The sequence below is a fragment of the Chinchilla lanigera genome, unplaced genomic scaffold, assembly GCF_000276665.1.
Source record: "Chinchilla lanigera isolate Chin_1 unplaced genomic scaffold, ChiLan1.0 scaffold00094, whole genome shotgun sequence".
Lineage (NCBI taxonomy): Eukaryota > Metazoa > Chordata > Mammalia > Rodentia > Chinchillidae > Chinchilla > Chinchilla lanigera.
Window position 1 is genome coordinate 6,712,708 of NW_004955495.1, and position 14,753 is coordinate 6,727,460.

The window sequence follows — 14,753 nt, forward strand, 5'->3', positions numbered from 1 at the left end:
ATAGGTGTGTAGTACCACGCTTGGTAATTCTTAATAATTTTTGCATTGAGGTCCCCGTGCTTTCATTTTTCATAGGGTCTTGAAAGTTGTGTGTTCCTGGGCTCTGATCATAGCCAGGCCTCACTTCCTTCTTCGCACAGGCAAATCCGGACAGCTTTCACTGGGCCGCTGGAAGCCTGTGAGGGGAAGGGTACAGGGCCCCCACCGTGCCTGAAAGGACCTAGCTCTCTTGGGGTAACCTCTGGACCCTGTGTGTGTCAGCATGGTGGCTGGCCCTTGGTCTGTATTCTGGAGGAGAGAGATGCATGGGTGATTACTAGAACTACTGGAGGCGAGGCAGTAAAGGTAGAGAAACACGGGCTGCAAGTGGTGAGCTTGGCGTGTGCAAAGGCGCGGAGGGGGCTGAGGAAGGAGCTGTGTTGCACAGCAAAGCAGGGTCGAATTCCCCGCGTGTTGCAGGGGAGGAATCTGAGGCTGGGGAAGCTGAAACAAGCCTGGATCTCCAGCACTGCGCCGGGCCAGATTCGCACACAAACCACGCCCACCACCCACGCTTATTGAAGACCCCGCCCCCACAAAGCCCCGCCCCACGGCGTGACCGGAAGTACGCGAGGCCCCCAAGATGGCGCCCGAAACCCGGAAGTGAGCGGCAGCCGCTAAGAGGCTCGGAGAAACTGAGGCGTCGTGAGCTCCGCGTCCGGTCGCACCCGATTCCGAGGTGAGGGGTCCGGCCAGCTCTCCTGCCGCGGACCCAGCCCCTCCGCTACCCCGTACGGCCCATCGCGAGGGGCGTCGTGCTCCCTTTCGGGGTTCCGGGGTTCGCCGGGCGCGGGCAGCGGCGACCCCTCCCGGCCCCGCCCTCTGCGACCCCTGACCCTGCCCGCGCCGCGACCCCCGCCCGCTCTTCTCCCGGCTTCGCTGTGCGGCGTTCCGTGTTGGCCCCGAGCTTTCCTTTTGGGAATCCTTGATCCCAGATTCCTCGGCGACGCTGGAACCCCTTGGTGACCCTGAACTCGTGTTTCCTTGATTTCTTGACATCTTACTCCTTGTGACCCTTAACCCTGTGGATCTTTTGGCCCTTTTCTCTGGATCACTCCAAGTCTCTCCTGTCCCGGTCGTCCCAGACCCCAGGCTCCTTGGGGATCTAGGACCCCTTCCGCCCCACCCCTGACCCTGTTGCTCCCAACACTCCCGGTCCTCAGCCCTGGGGACTGTCTCCGCTGGGAATCACCACCCCCGTCCCTTTTGGAAGGAGGCTCCCTGGGCATAGCAGACCCCAGGCGTCCTCGCGGGGCTTGCCCAGCCGGTGGGGTGGAGTAACAGCCCGAGTGGCTTGGAACCGGAGGAACTCTAAGGGCCGGTGAGGTTGATGGGGCAGAGGAGCGCCCCCAGGGGCGTCCTGCTCCGTTATAGCTCTCAGGAGCACCCCAGGTCCTGGGTAGGAGCCCAGTGGGGCCTGCAGAGACGAACCCGGAGTGGCCTGGGCTGTGGGGTCCGGGAGCCTTGCAGCTTCTGGTGCAGGGGCTGTCTCCCTTGATGAAGTGATTTTGTGAAGTTAAAAGAAAAATTCAGTGTGTAGACTGTGCCACCAGGGCATCCCCGGGCTCCGCTTCCTGGAATGCCTGTGGGTCACACGTTCTCTGGAATGTCCTTCCTGCCCAGGAGAGATCGATGCCATCTGCTGCACCCTGCCAGTGATGAACCAGGGTGCCTGGCCCTGGAGCCAGCTGTGGGACCCCTGTTGGCAGTTTGGGGGGTGGTGAATGTTGCCCAGTGTGGCAAGGGGGTGCCCTGAGCTGGGAATTTCGTGAACCTGCTGTCAGGTGAGGTGAAGGGCAGGCCAGGAGCCTGGCACCCGAGGGGAGGAACCCTAGGGCCCTGCTGATGACAGGAATTGAACTCAGAGAAATTCCCAGGGGCAGTGCTTCTGGCTGTGAAAGTGAATGGGCCAGCTGTTTCCAGCTGTGCTGGCTCTAGGGTGTTGGTCAGCTCTGGACCCCTCCCCAGGAGTTTCTAGGGCTGATGCCTCAAGAGTGGTAGGGAGTAGGCCCCCTGGGGATGCATTGCGGGCGTCCCTACCCTTTCTTCCTGAGCGTGCCCTCCTTTTTCCAGCCTTGCGGGTTGTCTCCATCCTGGATTTTCCCAGGGGAGGCCCCAGAGGTGGGGAGGAGTTGCCTTTCACACCCCTGGTGGGTGGGGGTGGTCCCAGGCCTCCCTGGCAGGGGAAGTGTGGAAGCAGGTCTGCCAGCCCTGGGGGCCCCCAGCTCTTGCTCACACCTGCTTGCAGTAGGATTCCAGCAGGGAGAAGGGCTGGGCAGACAGGCTTTTCTAGGGGGATTCTTCATGGGCTTTGAAGTCTGGCAGGGAACAGGTGTGTAGGAGCTGGTCCACATCCTGAGTGCTTCAGCCATGGGTCCCAGGGCCAACCTCTGCCTTCCACCCTCATGGGGAAACTGAGGCCCAGAGAGCCTGTACCTGGCCTGTGTGTCAAGGCACAGCCCTCAGGCCTGTCTCATACCTGCCTTCCAATCCTGGGATTGACCAGCCTAGGCTTGGTTTGAGTTCCAGCAGTGTCACAGACACCCCTCCTTAGGGGACCTGGCAGGAAACGCTGACACAGCAGGAGAGCATGGCCTAATAAAGACGCATCTGTGTCCCTGGGGGCCGCCTGCCCTTCGAGGGTGGGATCAGCTTCTTTCCCGGTTTTTGGTGGGTGAGGGAGTGTAACAGAATATGAAATCAGCGTACTGATACCAGGAGGTTGGCAAGATGGGTTGTGTGGAGGAGGCCCCTGCACCCCACATCACCAACACAGCCCCAGATTTTGTATGTGTGTACTTGTGCCCACAGTAAGAACACAAGTGTTTGTGGGTGTGCAAGCGCCAGGTATATATGCTTGTTGGGCACCTGTGCCAGTGTGAGCATGCACAGGTACCATGCACACCCACTTGTGTGTGCATGTGGGGATGTGTGTGTCGCCTGTGCCTGCGTCTGTGGGATTCCTGGTGGGCAGGCTTAGACCAGAGAGCTGTGTGATTGGACGGGGTGTGGGGAGGGCCAGGTATGGCTAGATGCTGGCTGCACCCCAAGGCCGAGGTCACCCAGGGTCCTGCCTTGGCCTTGTGAGTGAACCCCCACCCTCACGGATGTGAGTCCTAAATGTGGACCTAGAGGGATTAAAGGACAGATGTCCTCGTGGTCTCTGCTGATGGTGGCTGCCAGCTCCGGATCCCCTGCTTCCCTGCATGGGAGGCGTGGCCATGTCCTCCCAGTGCTGTCTTGGGGTGGGAGGAGCAGCCCTGGGGGATTTGGACTCCTGGTGAATGGGATCTGCCTGCCTGGGGCCTATAGTCAGCAGCACTTCTGTCTCTCCCTGACACTCTGTCCTTGCAGGAGGCGGTAGCCTGGGGTTCCGACTCCCCTGGGCTTTGGATGGCAGGCAGGAGCCATGGGGCCCCTTGGAGGCCAGACTCACACCTACTGGGACCCAAGGGGCAAGGAAGTGACCTGAGCACATATGGTGGCCTGCAGCTCCCAGTGCTGAGGAGGCTGTGCGGCCAGCTGGGCGGGGGCGCCCTCTGCTGTGCAGGCCCAGGGGGGCATTAGCAGTAGGAAGGCGTTCTTGGTCCCCTGCTTTGTGCTGGGCACTGCTCAGAGCTGAGGAGTAGTGGTAGATTGGTGAGTGGCAGATGGGGCCCACTGCCCTAGAGCAGCAGTCAGTCTTTGTTTTTTTGTTGTTTTTTGTTTTTCTGGTTTTTGAGACAGCATTTTGCTCTATAGTCCAGGCTGGCCTTAAACTCACTTATGTGTCCAGGCGGGCCTTGAACTTGCTGCAGTCTTCCTACCTCAGCCTCTGGAGTTCTGGGATGACCACGCCCTGCCCTGTTGGTGTTTTGTGGCTCATTTCTGCAGGTGCCTTCTCCCTGTGTCCTAAATCCAGACCCTAAAGCCACTTCAGAACCCACATCCCCCAAGAGGGGGGGGCTGGGTCTTGACAGGTGTTCCATAGGCCTTGCCATGGGCTGCTGGTGACCCAGGTGCAGGTCAGTAGTCCTAGAGCCAATGGCCCGTCCCAAGCAGGAACAGATCCCTAAGTGAAACAGAAAGAAGTGGCATTGGCCTTGGATCCCTGATGTGATTTATTTCAAAAGTGACAGTGATGTGCCCAGATTCCTGCGGGAATGTCACTAGCTTTCCTGGGAGTCTTCCACCCCTGCAGGCCAAAGGCCCTGGACAACAGAAGGGCTGAGGGTCCAGGCACGCAGTAAAACCTTTCTAGACTGACTCACTGCTGTTGGGCAGGACAGCCGGGCCACACACTGACAGCTGAAGAGACAGTCCCTGCCCCAGGGTCCGGGAGCACCTGGCCGCCTGCCCCAAACGGGCCAGTCCCCAGGTGTCAGGTGCACTGAGCGAGTGCTTGCCTGTCGCCGTGGGCTGGAACAGGGTGGGTGGAGCGTGTGTTCAGTGGTCTCTGTGTTGTGTGGGGATGTGGGACCTGTTGGGGTGTCCAGATCTGGATGGAGGTGACCAGCAGAGCTCGTTGGGCAGGGGGCGCTCAGAGTGACCAGAGTGTCCTTAGAAGTGGGGTGTCTGAGTCTCCTGCCCTAGCCTGGCTGGGTCTTGGTTCAGTGCCTGTTGGTATAGCTCAGGCCTACATGAGCCAGCCAGGAGCATTTTTGGGGTGCTCCTCAGATTTTAGAGTGACTACCCTCACCCCAAGTTCAGGCCTCCTGGATCCCCCAGTGGGTGCAAGGGGCTCTCGGGGTCACCCTGGGGGTATTTCAGGGCACAGCTGGGGTTGGGTGGCAGTGCCCAGGCTGCATAGAAACCCAGGGAAGGTGCCCAGCACTAGGGGGCCAGATGTGGCAGCGTGAATTGCCCACTTTGAACCAGGGAACGTCACCCCCCAACCCAGACCTATGGTTTCTCTTGAAAAACCAGCCCATCTGGAAACCCAGGGCCACATTCCTGTGCAGGAGGCCTCACTGTCCCCACCTGTGGGGCCCATGTGCACCCCAGTCGGCCCTCCCCACCCACCCAGCTCGAATAGGAGGATGCCCTCTGGCAGGGGGACTCCCTTCCCAGAACCTGTCCCTGTGCTCTCGCTCCGCTAGTTACTCAAGAGCCTTGATTTCCCCACAGGTGGCAGCTGGCGCTTTAGTGCTCTGGGGTTGGTGGTGGAGATACCCTGTTCTTCGATTTCCTCACAGCCTATGGTGCCTTCTAGGGCTCAGGGGGCTCTGCAGAGGGGTCCCGTGAAGGGTCTTAGGTGGGAGATCACACTGGAGGGGGGGCTGTGACATCCCCTGGGTCCTTTCCACCCCAAGAGGCAGAGGGTGACTCAGAGACCCCAAGCATTTGAGGGGCTCCAGATGGACGTGGTAGGGGAACTGTCACCCTCTAGAAGCTGAGAGCCGCCCTGAGCCGCCTGTGACATCTGCACAGAGGGTATAAGAGGTAAGAAACCAGAGCTGACACCTTGGGGCTGAGCTCCGCTTACCTGGCCCTGCAACAGGAGGGCGGGCACCAGGCTCACTCTACCCAGTCTGTGCTCTCTCAGAGGTGGGCCTGACTGTCCCGCGTGGAGTTGCCAGGGTGGAGAGCCCAGGTCTCGAGCAGATGCAGATGCCTTACTCTGGGTCCTTGTCGGTGTCGCCCCAAGAAGAGGCTGATCTCCCCGCTCCCTCCAGAACCCCTCGGCCCTCCTGGCTGTGACGAAGCTCCTGTGTGATGTTCCTGGCCCATGGGCCGGATGAGGGAGATGAGGACAGCAGTCAGTGGGGCCACTCACCAGGACTAGGCAGCCTCGCCATCGCTGTCCAGGTGTCTATGTCTGCAGGGGGCCTCCGAAATCAAGTGGGGCCAGTTGCAAGAGGGCGGACAGAGATGCCCCCCAGGCGGGCCTCAAATGAACAAGGGCCGGTCAGTTTCAAAGATCCAGGGAGTCAAGGGTGAGGGCGAGTGACTCAGCTTCTACCCTGAGAGAAGACCAGGGCTCAGAGACCAAAGCTCAGGTGTCAGATGCCTTTTTTTTTTTGTGCAGTGCTAGGGGTGGAACCAGGGCCTTTGCACTGAGCTGCATCCTCAGCCCTTTTTATTTTGTTAAATTTTGAGACAGTCTTGCTAAGTTACCCAGGTTGTCCTCTAACTGCAATCCTCCTGCCTCAGCCTCCCAGAGTGTGGGATGACACGTGTGTGCTACCACGTCCAGTGAGGGCTGGCTCTATTACACCCACTGGGTCTGAAGTCCTTTTTTTTTTTCTTTGAGACAGATCTTGCTGTTCAGCCCAGGGTGGCCTCAAACTCACAGTAGTCCTCTTGCCTCAACTTTCCAAGTGCTGGGATGACAGTTGTGTGCACCTCCATGTCCAGTTGTTGGGGGCTTATTCCGACTTCTCGGACGGCACTGTCTTTCTAATGGTGTCAGCATCCCTGGCACATGGGGCTGAGTGCTCGTGCCTGCCCCATACTTGGGTGGCGAGGGGCCCCAGCTGCTCTGTTCTTTCTCCCTGGTTCTGGAGACAGCAGCCCCCTCACCGGGGTAAGTGGGGTCCTCTCGTGGTTCTGCCCACACATAGCTGCTGCTTCGGGGACCAGGTCAGGTAGGGGCCCCTGAGGAGTCCCCTGTCCAGGGCTTCCCTTGCTAACCTACTTCCAGGCCTGCCTTTGGCCTCGTGCTGACAGGCCCGGACTTGGTACAACCCGGTCACTGTATGTTGAATCCCGAGCAGTGCGGTCAGATGTGAGGCTGCTGTGTTGACGCCATCTGCTCCCCATGAGCCAAGCTGTGGCGGCCCAGGGCTTGCTTCAGTGTCCCCCCTCTTGACTCCGCTAGCTCTGTACCTAGCCGGGAAGGGAGGCCATTTGACAAAGCACGGCCTGCTTTTCCTTGCCCAGCTGTCTTTCGTGCTTTCCTGCCGGCTCTGTCCCCAGAAGGTCCTGGAAGCCAGGGGTGGGGAATTCCTCTGGAAATCAGACTGCAATGTGCGGCATTCTTGCCACGACCCCTTGTGTGCTCCCAGGAAAGGGCCGTGGCTGCCCATGGTAGGCCTGGTGTTCCCGGAGCCCACGCCCACGCCCACACCCAGGGCTCCCCCCACTGTACCTTCCCTTGTGGGAGTCATTCTAGCTGAGGCCACCAAGCTTGCCCAGGGGAGAGCAAGGGAGGAACTGGAAATTCAAGAAACAAACCTGAGCCAGGCATGCATGGTGCCCCACATGCCAGTCATCCCTGCACTCTGGGAGGCTGAGGCAGGAGGACCACTAATTCCAGCTCTAACCTGGACAAGTTAGCGAAACCTTGTGTCAAAGTAATAAAAAACATAAAGACTGGCGATGTAGCTTAGTTGTTGTTTTTTGTTTTTTTTTTCTGGTACCAGGAATCGAACTCACAACCTTGTGCTTGCCAGGCAGGCGCTGTGCCGCTGAGCTAAATCCCCAGCCCCCGGTGATGTAGCTTAGTATGAAGGCCTTTTGTTCAATTCCAGTATCAAAAATAAACTTTTAAAAAAAGTCCATGTCCTCAGCCTCCCACACTTCTCACCAGGCCTGCCTTGTCCTCGTCCTTCAAATAAGGGCCTCCTGCCTGGGCTGCTCATAAAATTCCAGGCCCAAGCACTGGCTTGTGTGTGCGTGTGCCTGGGTTGTGAGGGCCCGAGGTCAGGCACCGTGGCCTTTGCCCAGCATTGGCATCCCAGGGCGATTGGGTTCCAGACGCCCCTTGGAGACTTGACACCCATGGTCATAGCACTGGGCCCGTCCTAGCCTCTAGAGAGTTGGTCAAAGGTCAGGGCTGGCCTATGCTGGAGCGAGTTTCCGGGGCCTGCAGTCACCTCACACTAGGCTTCTGGGGAGCCGGAATTTATCCTGTCCCAAAGCTGAGCATGGTGGCGCACACTTGTGATCTCAGCACTGAGGGAGAGGGAGCTGATGCAGGAGGGTCACCGTGAGTTTGAGGCCAGTCTGGGTTACATAGTGAGCTAAAGGGCAGCCTGGACCCTGTCTGAAAAATAACAACAAAAGTCCTGTCGTGGTCTGGAGCCCAGAGTCTGGGACGCCGGTTGGGGTGGGACCTGGGCAGGGCCCAACTGCCTCTTCTAGCTCCTGGCACTCCAGGCACCCCGAGGCTTGCACTGTGTCACCCAGGCCTTTGCCTTCACGTGATCTGCTCCCCAAGGCCAGGTTTTCAAGTTCGGAAATTTGTGTCCAAATTTCCCTTTCTTACAAGAACACAAATTGTTTGGTTTGGGCCCGTCCTTCTCCAATATGACCTCATCTCAGCCAGCTACCAGGTGTGACCAAAATATATGGTGGGCCCATATGTTTTTAAAAGAAAATAGTGTTTTTTATTTTTAAAATTTTTTTTGTTTTTTTTTTTCCGGTACCAGGAATAGAACTCACGACCTTGTGCTTGCCAGGCAGGCGCTGTGCTGCTGAGCTAAATCCCCAGCCCCGAAAATAGTGTTTTTTAAATCACAAAAAATTTATAGTAAAGGACACATTGTCACGAATCCCCCCCCATTTCAAGCACACTTAGCCCATCTTTCTTGTTACTTTCTGCAGCAGTTCTGGAAGTCCTCTTTTCATGAGTCTTCATGAGGTGTGATAAAAAATACTGCGAGCGCTGCTGCGGAGCTCGTAGAAGCATTATATGTGTTCTCGTCCACCTTGTTCCCCGGGTCTGACAGTGTGTGACTTCAGGCTCTTTTCCAAAGTCAAGATGACCACAAAAGGAAGATGTTCTGAATCGATTCAGAACGTCAAGGCAGCCAGGACCCTGCAGCTAAAGACACATAGGGGGATTTCCCGAGCTGCTTCAGAAAATAGCAAGAAGGATGGGTAAGCGTGTTTGAAGAGGGGGATTCGTGGCAACGTACCTTTTATTGTTGTACATTTTCATAAAATCTAAACATTCACTGTATTTTTCACACACCTCTTACATCTGCAGAGACCTTATTTCCAAATAAGGTCACCCTCACAAGTGTATTTGGGGACACCTACTTGTTACCCTGCTCCCTCTGCCCCCTATGTCCCCTCCCCCTGATGGGGACAAGTTCTCAGCACTGTGGGTCTGATCCTGGCCTCATGTGTCCCCCGCATAGACCAGTCACCGCGGCCCCTGCTATGTCCTTGTCTGGGTAGGTGTCTGCGAGGTCTAGCAGCCACACCTTAGCCCTGTGCCTTTGGCTTCCAGGACAGGTGGAGGGTGGCCCAAGCAGGTGTGTGGAGGTGGGCGGTCTGCAGCCCCTCCAGTGGGGTAGAGAGGGCCTAGAGTCCTGTCATGGGCCTCAGTCTCCCTGGGTGTCAGGTCAGGAGGTTGGATTCAGCTGGGTAGCCCTGGGATGGCACTGGGGGTCAGGCCAACCCTTTTCCCCCACCTGGTTTATTTGCTGGCTCCACCTCACACAGCTCAGGGATGCGCTTGGGGTCCCCCCAGGATCGGAGATGGGCTCCTGGGAGCAGGTGCTGGCGAATCATGCAGTGTGTGTCAGCCCAGGGTGCTCTTGGGGGGCCCAGACGTGGGCCTCGCAGTGGGGGCAGCCAGCGCCCAGGTTCCCTGGACCCTGAGTTTGGGCCAGGAGGTGCCTGTTCTTGGCAGCCAGGTCCTGTCTCCCTGGTGAGATCTGGAGAAGCTGAGGAAGAAGGACTTGGTCTTGAGCTGTGTGCGGGCCAGGGGCCTTGCAGACGGCTGGGGGCTTGGTGGGGGAGGGGCCCAGCGTGCGCTGGAGACCTCACTGCACTCACTTGCCAAGGCAGACATTGCGGTCGACGAGTTGAGGGCTGAGGGGCCCAGTCAGCCTGAGCGCTGTGCTCTCCCACCTGTGCCTGTGCCGCAGGTCTGTGCCATGTACTCACCTGGCACCACGCTGGGGAGCAGGGATCCTGCTTGCCAGGCTTCAAAGGACAATGCCACCTGCCACCTCTCTGCCCCGGGACCTCAGGGGAGCCAGGGGGCAACCCATGTGCAGCTCTTCAGGGCCTGTTGGCCACGAGACACACAGGGTGATGGGAAGCTGGAGAGCAGTGTTAGGGCAGGCAGAGGCCAGAGAATTTCAGACTTTGGGGCAGGTGGTATTGAGGATCCAACCCAGGACCTTCACACTGAGCTACAGCCCCAGCCCTTTTTTATTTTTTATTTTTTTATTTTTTCCGGTACCGGGAATCGAACTCGTGATCTTGCATTTGCCAGGCAGGCGCTGTGCCGCTGAGCTAAATCCCCAGGCCCTTTATGTTTCAATTTGAAACAGGGTCTCGCTAAATTATCCACAGGGCTCAAACTTGGGATCTTTCCGGCTCGGCCTACTGAGTAGCTGGGATGCGAGGCATTCTATCTTTGATTTTTTTTTTTTTTTTTCTGGTACCAGGAATCGAACTCACGACCTTGTGCTTGCCAGGCAGACGCTGTGCCGCTGAGCTAAATCCCCAGCCCCAAGCATTCTATCTTTGAAAAATGATAAACAGCATTGCCACACGACGCGATATAGACGTGGGCTGCCTCCCCAGGTTTTCGTGTGCGTGCATGTGTGCTTGCATATGCACGCCTGCATTTTGGCTAAATCAGCCTTCAGTGTTTATCTTACTATGATCATAGCTTTTTCGTCACCAAGTCACCTAGTGTAATAAGTAATTATTATTTTCCTTAGTGCCAAGGATGAAGCTAGGGCCTCAAGAATATTACATGAGCTTTGTGTTTTTTTTGTTTTTTTTTTTGTTGTTGTTGTTGTTGTTGTTTTCCTGTACCGGGAATTGAACTCATGACCTTGCGCTTGCCAGGCAGGCGCTGTGCCGCTGAGCTAAATCTCTAGCCCCAAGCTTTGTTTTTTTTAGTTGATATATTTTTTGCTTTTTGTTGTTGTTTTTGTACCAGGAATCGAACTCAGGACCTTGTGCTGGCCAGGCAGGCTCTTGTGCCACTGAGCTATATCCCCGGCCCTGTTGTTTTTGAGACAGGGACTCTCTATATAGTGGAGGCTAGCTTTGAACTCAAAGTGATCCTCCTGCCTCAGCCTCCTGAGTGCTGAGATTTCAGGCATACTGGTTTCTTTTCTTTTTATTTTTTTGAGACAGGATCTAATTTGTGGTCCAAGCTGGCCTTGAAATTCCTATGTCCTTCAGGCTGGCCTCAAACTTGTGGCACTCCTCCTGCATCAGCCTCCTGAGTGCTGGGATTACAGGTGTGCACCACTACACTCAGCTTCTGTCATGTTATTTTTTAGTTGAAATCTTTTGCATGCACTGTTTTAGTATAGTACTTTGTTAAACAAAAGGAAAAGGGGTGGAGGTGTAGTTCACTGGTGAGCGCTTGCCTAGGAGGCATAAACCCTGGATTCTATCCACAACTCTACAGAGAAGAAGAACCTGCTTGTGATGGCACAGGCCTGTCATCCCAGCACTCTGGGAGGCTGAAGCAGGAGGACTGCATGTTTGAGCTCAGCCTGAACAATTTAGTAAGACCCTGTCTCAAAATTTTAAAAAAAGGTTGAGGATGCAGCTTGTTGCAGAAGCCTTGGGTTTAATCTCCAGTACTACAGGGGGGAAAAAAAAAAAGAAAGTGCTTGTCAGAAGACCTGTTTTCTGAGGCACCAAGGGGCTAGGCCGGCCCCCATCACCATTCTCCTGTCAGACTCCGCAGCCTTCGGAGGGGCGGGGGAGCAGCTGGTGCAGCTGTGAGGGCCTGGCCTGGTGTTGGGTCAGGATGGCCACCTGTCCATCCAGCCCAGCCAGCCAGTGCAGGGGAGCTAATGGGGAGCATGGCCACAGGGTGTCCCTGATCCTTGGCCAGTCGCCAGGCCCTGCAGGAAGGGAGTGGTAGGATTTCACCCCCAGGCGAGGCCCTGCTGCCCTGATCATTCTTTCTTGAGCCTGCAGAGCCACTGGAGGCCTCCACCGGGAGGGAGGGTCCTCATCTGCCGCTTTGTGAACTTCGCAGACGCCTCCAGGATGCCTGGTGGCTCTCTGCACGATTCCCAGTGAGCTTGGCGGTGAACTTGAGAACTTTTGTTTTCTGCTGTATTGAAGGTGGAACCCAGGGCCTTCACACTGAGCTCCATCCCCAGCCTTTGTTAGTCTTTATTTTGAGACAGGATCTTTCTAAATCACTGAGTCACCCAAGTTTTGCTAGAACTTTCGATCCTCCTGCCTTAGCCCCGAGAGTGCTGGGACGGGAGGTGTGTGCTACCATACCTGCCTTGCAACTGTTTGTATGACATGAGGAGTCCTTTCACCGGCTCTGACTGGGTCCTCAACACCTGGCTGTGCCCTGGTCTTGGTAGATGGGACACACATGGGATCTGTATTCGAGGACTGTGCTCATAAACTTTCTGGAAAGGTCCCTCCTGACTGGAGATCTGTCCTTCCCCTTCCGGTTCCTGGGGCCTGCCCCCTGGGGGCCACTGGTTGACCCAGCATATCACAATAATTTGTTTGACTGCACTAGTGGCTTCAACTGTGAAACCTATTGAAAGAGTCTCTCTGGAACCCACAGCACTCTGCAAGGAGGAGGCAGGAGGTTCTCAAGTTCGAGCCCAGCCTGGGTGACTTAGTAGGATGGTACCAGTACACTTTAGGGACCAGCAGGAGTCCCTGCACTGAGCTTGAGGACCCAGAGCTGCATGATGTGGCTGACCTAGGATTGCAGGGTCCTGGGCGAGTAACCGGTCAATCTTGAGCCAGGCCAGGCAAGAGGCGGTGGCTGGTGCCCAGCTCAGGAGGGTAGACGAGGCCCCTGGGGGCAGGCCGTGTTGATGCAGGCACCTGGGGTGCGGGGGCCTCCCAGCTGGGGCAGGGTGCATCCTGCACTTCGCCTGGGGTAAAGCCGTGGCCGCCGCAGTCAGGTCTGGTCCCATCCCAGGAAGCATGCTCCCATCCCTTTACTGACCAATCCATCCATTCTGCCAGCTTCAGCTTCTCTGCCTGCACCTACCCCAAGGGTCTGAAGCTCTCATGACATCCTGAGCTTATGTCTGTGCTGGGGAGAGACCCCTGCCAGGTGGGCTGCAGCCCTTCAGGCCTCACAGAAGCTCATGGCCGCACTGTGGAGGGGCTCCCTGACCCTGGCCTCTGTGTGGAGGGACAGTAGAGCCCTTTCTGCACAGCCGGGCTGGGGCCCAAGGTTTCCCTTCCTGACCACACAGTCCTAGTGCCCAAGCTAGGGCTGGCCAGGTGTACGGGTGCAGCGGGGCTCTCCGCCCCAAACCCCCCCGCCTTGCGAAATCTGCCTTGCCCATCGCGTGGCTTCCATGTCTGGGTCCCCAGAACCTTCTCAGGCAGATCCCAGGACATGGGCCACCTGGTCCTTGCTGGTGAGACCACAGAGACAGGAACTTGTGGCTGAGGGATGACCATCAGGCCCTGAGGTCCTCAAGGTCCATACAGCGGCCCCTGTACATCTCTGTCATCATGACTGCAACTGCCCTCTGGGGCTTACGCTTCTGAACGTGGCTTTGAAGTGTAGTCAGGGTCCCAGGGGCCTCTGTTTCCATCAGTGCCAGCATGGGAGTGTGGAGTGGCTCTGTGGGCACTTCTCTAGGGCTCATCCTCAGCACTAGGGGGAAAAGAAGCCAGATGCAGTGCAGACGTACAATCCCAGCACGAGACTTCGGGAGGCTGAGGTAGGAGGAGCACATGGTTGAACCCAGTCTGGACAACTTTGTGAGACCCTGTCTCAAAATTAAATGTAAAGCTGGGCATGGTGTCACATACCTGTTTCCCAGCACTTGGAAAACTGAGGCAGGAGGATTGCTGTGATTTCAAGGCCAGGCTGGGCTACATAGAGATCAAAGGTAGCCTGAATTATTAGCAAGACCCTGTCTTCAAAAATAAATAAATAAATAAATGGGGGGGAGAGAGAGAGAGGGAGAGAGAGAGGGAGAGAGAGGGAGAGAGAGGGAGAGAGAGAGAGAAAAAAAGAGATAAAAGCCTGGGGATATAGCTCAGTCCAGAGCACTACAGAAGGAAGGAAGGAACAGAGGGAGGAAGGAAAGAGTGAGTGTGGGGCCTGTCTGGGGCTGGAGAAGGAGGCTGCAGGGTCTCAGCATGGTGGCTCCCGGCCTTCTCCCTGGCCCCAGTTCTGAGCCCTGTTCTTGGGAGACCCTCCCAGCATGGCGCTGGTCACATGGCAGTGAAACAGGACTTGTTGTATGGGGCTCCCTGTCTGTGGGAGGGCCCAGGGCTTGTCCTAGGCTGTGCAACCCCCTGCCGAGGCCTGGCTGGAGAGGAAGGATGTGGAAGGGCTCAGAAGCGTGTGGCTGGCGTGTCCTGGGATCCTTTCCAGTGGCCCTGGTCTGCCCTGAGGCCCTACCCGCCCACTCATTGTCCCAGCGCCTTGGCCTATCGTGCCATAATCGGTCCCTTTCCCGATGACTCACTTGATAGCCTATTTCCAGAGGAAACCGCTTGCTCCTTCAAACGTCAGCTGTGATTATAAAGCATGGCCCATCCTCCCTGCAGGGATCCAGTGACCAACCCATGCCACAGCTGGCCAGGGACACCTAAAAATAGGCACCAGGAGGCAGAGCGGGGCCTGTGTCACACTTCACATACCGCGACCCAGCCTGCTGCCCCGCAGAGCTTATTCTGCGGCCAGCAGGGTGCCCTGGGACGTGGCGTGGTCTTGGGCCGCCAAGGGTTGTGCAGGAGGGAGATCTGGGGAATGCAGAGCCAGGGACAGTGGGGTGAGGCTGGAGGGTGCTCCACCCGGAGCAGAGGCACCTGGGTGCCTCAGAGGGGCACAGAGTGGGGAGCCCTACAGG

At 56.9% G+C, this 14,753-nt stretch overlaps 1 protein-coding gene across 1 annotated transcript in view; it reads left to right on the top strand.

Annotated features, from left to right (window-relative positions):
• The window catches only part of Sbno2 (strawberry notch homolog 2 (Drosophila)), a gene marked incomplete at its 3' end in the record, with an annotated part of 61,627 nt that overhangs the window by 3,518 nt on the left and 43,356 nt on the right, over window positions 1-14,753 (top strand). The window contains 1 exon segment of the mRNA XM_013505095.1: window positions 460-718.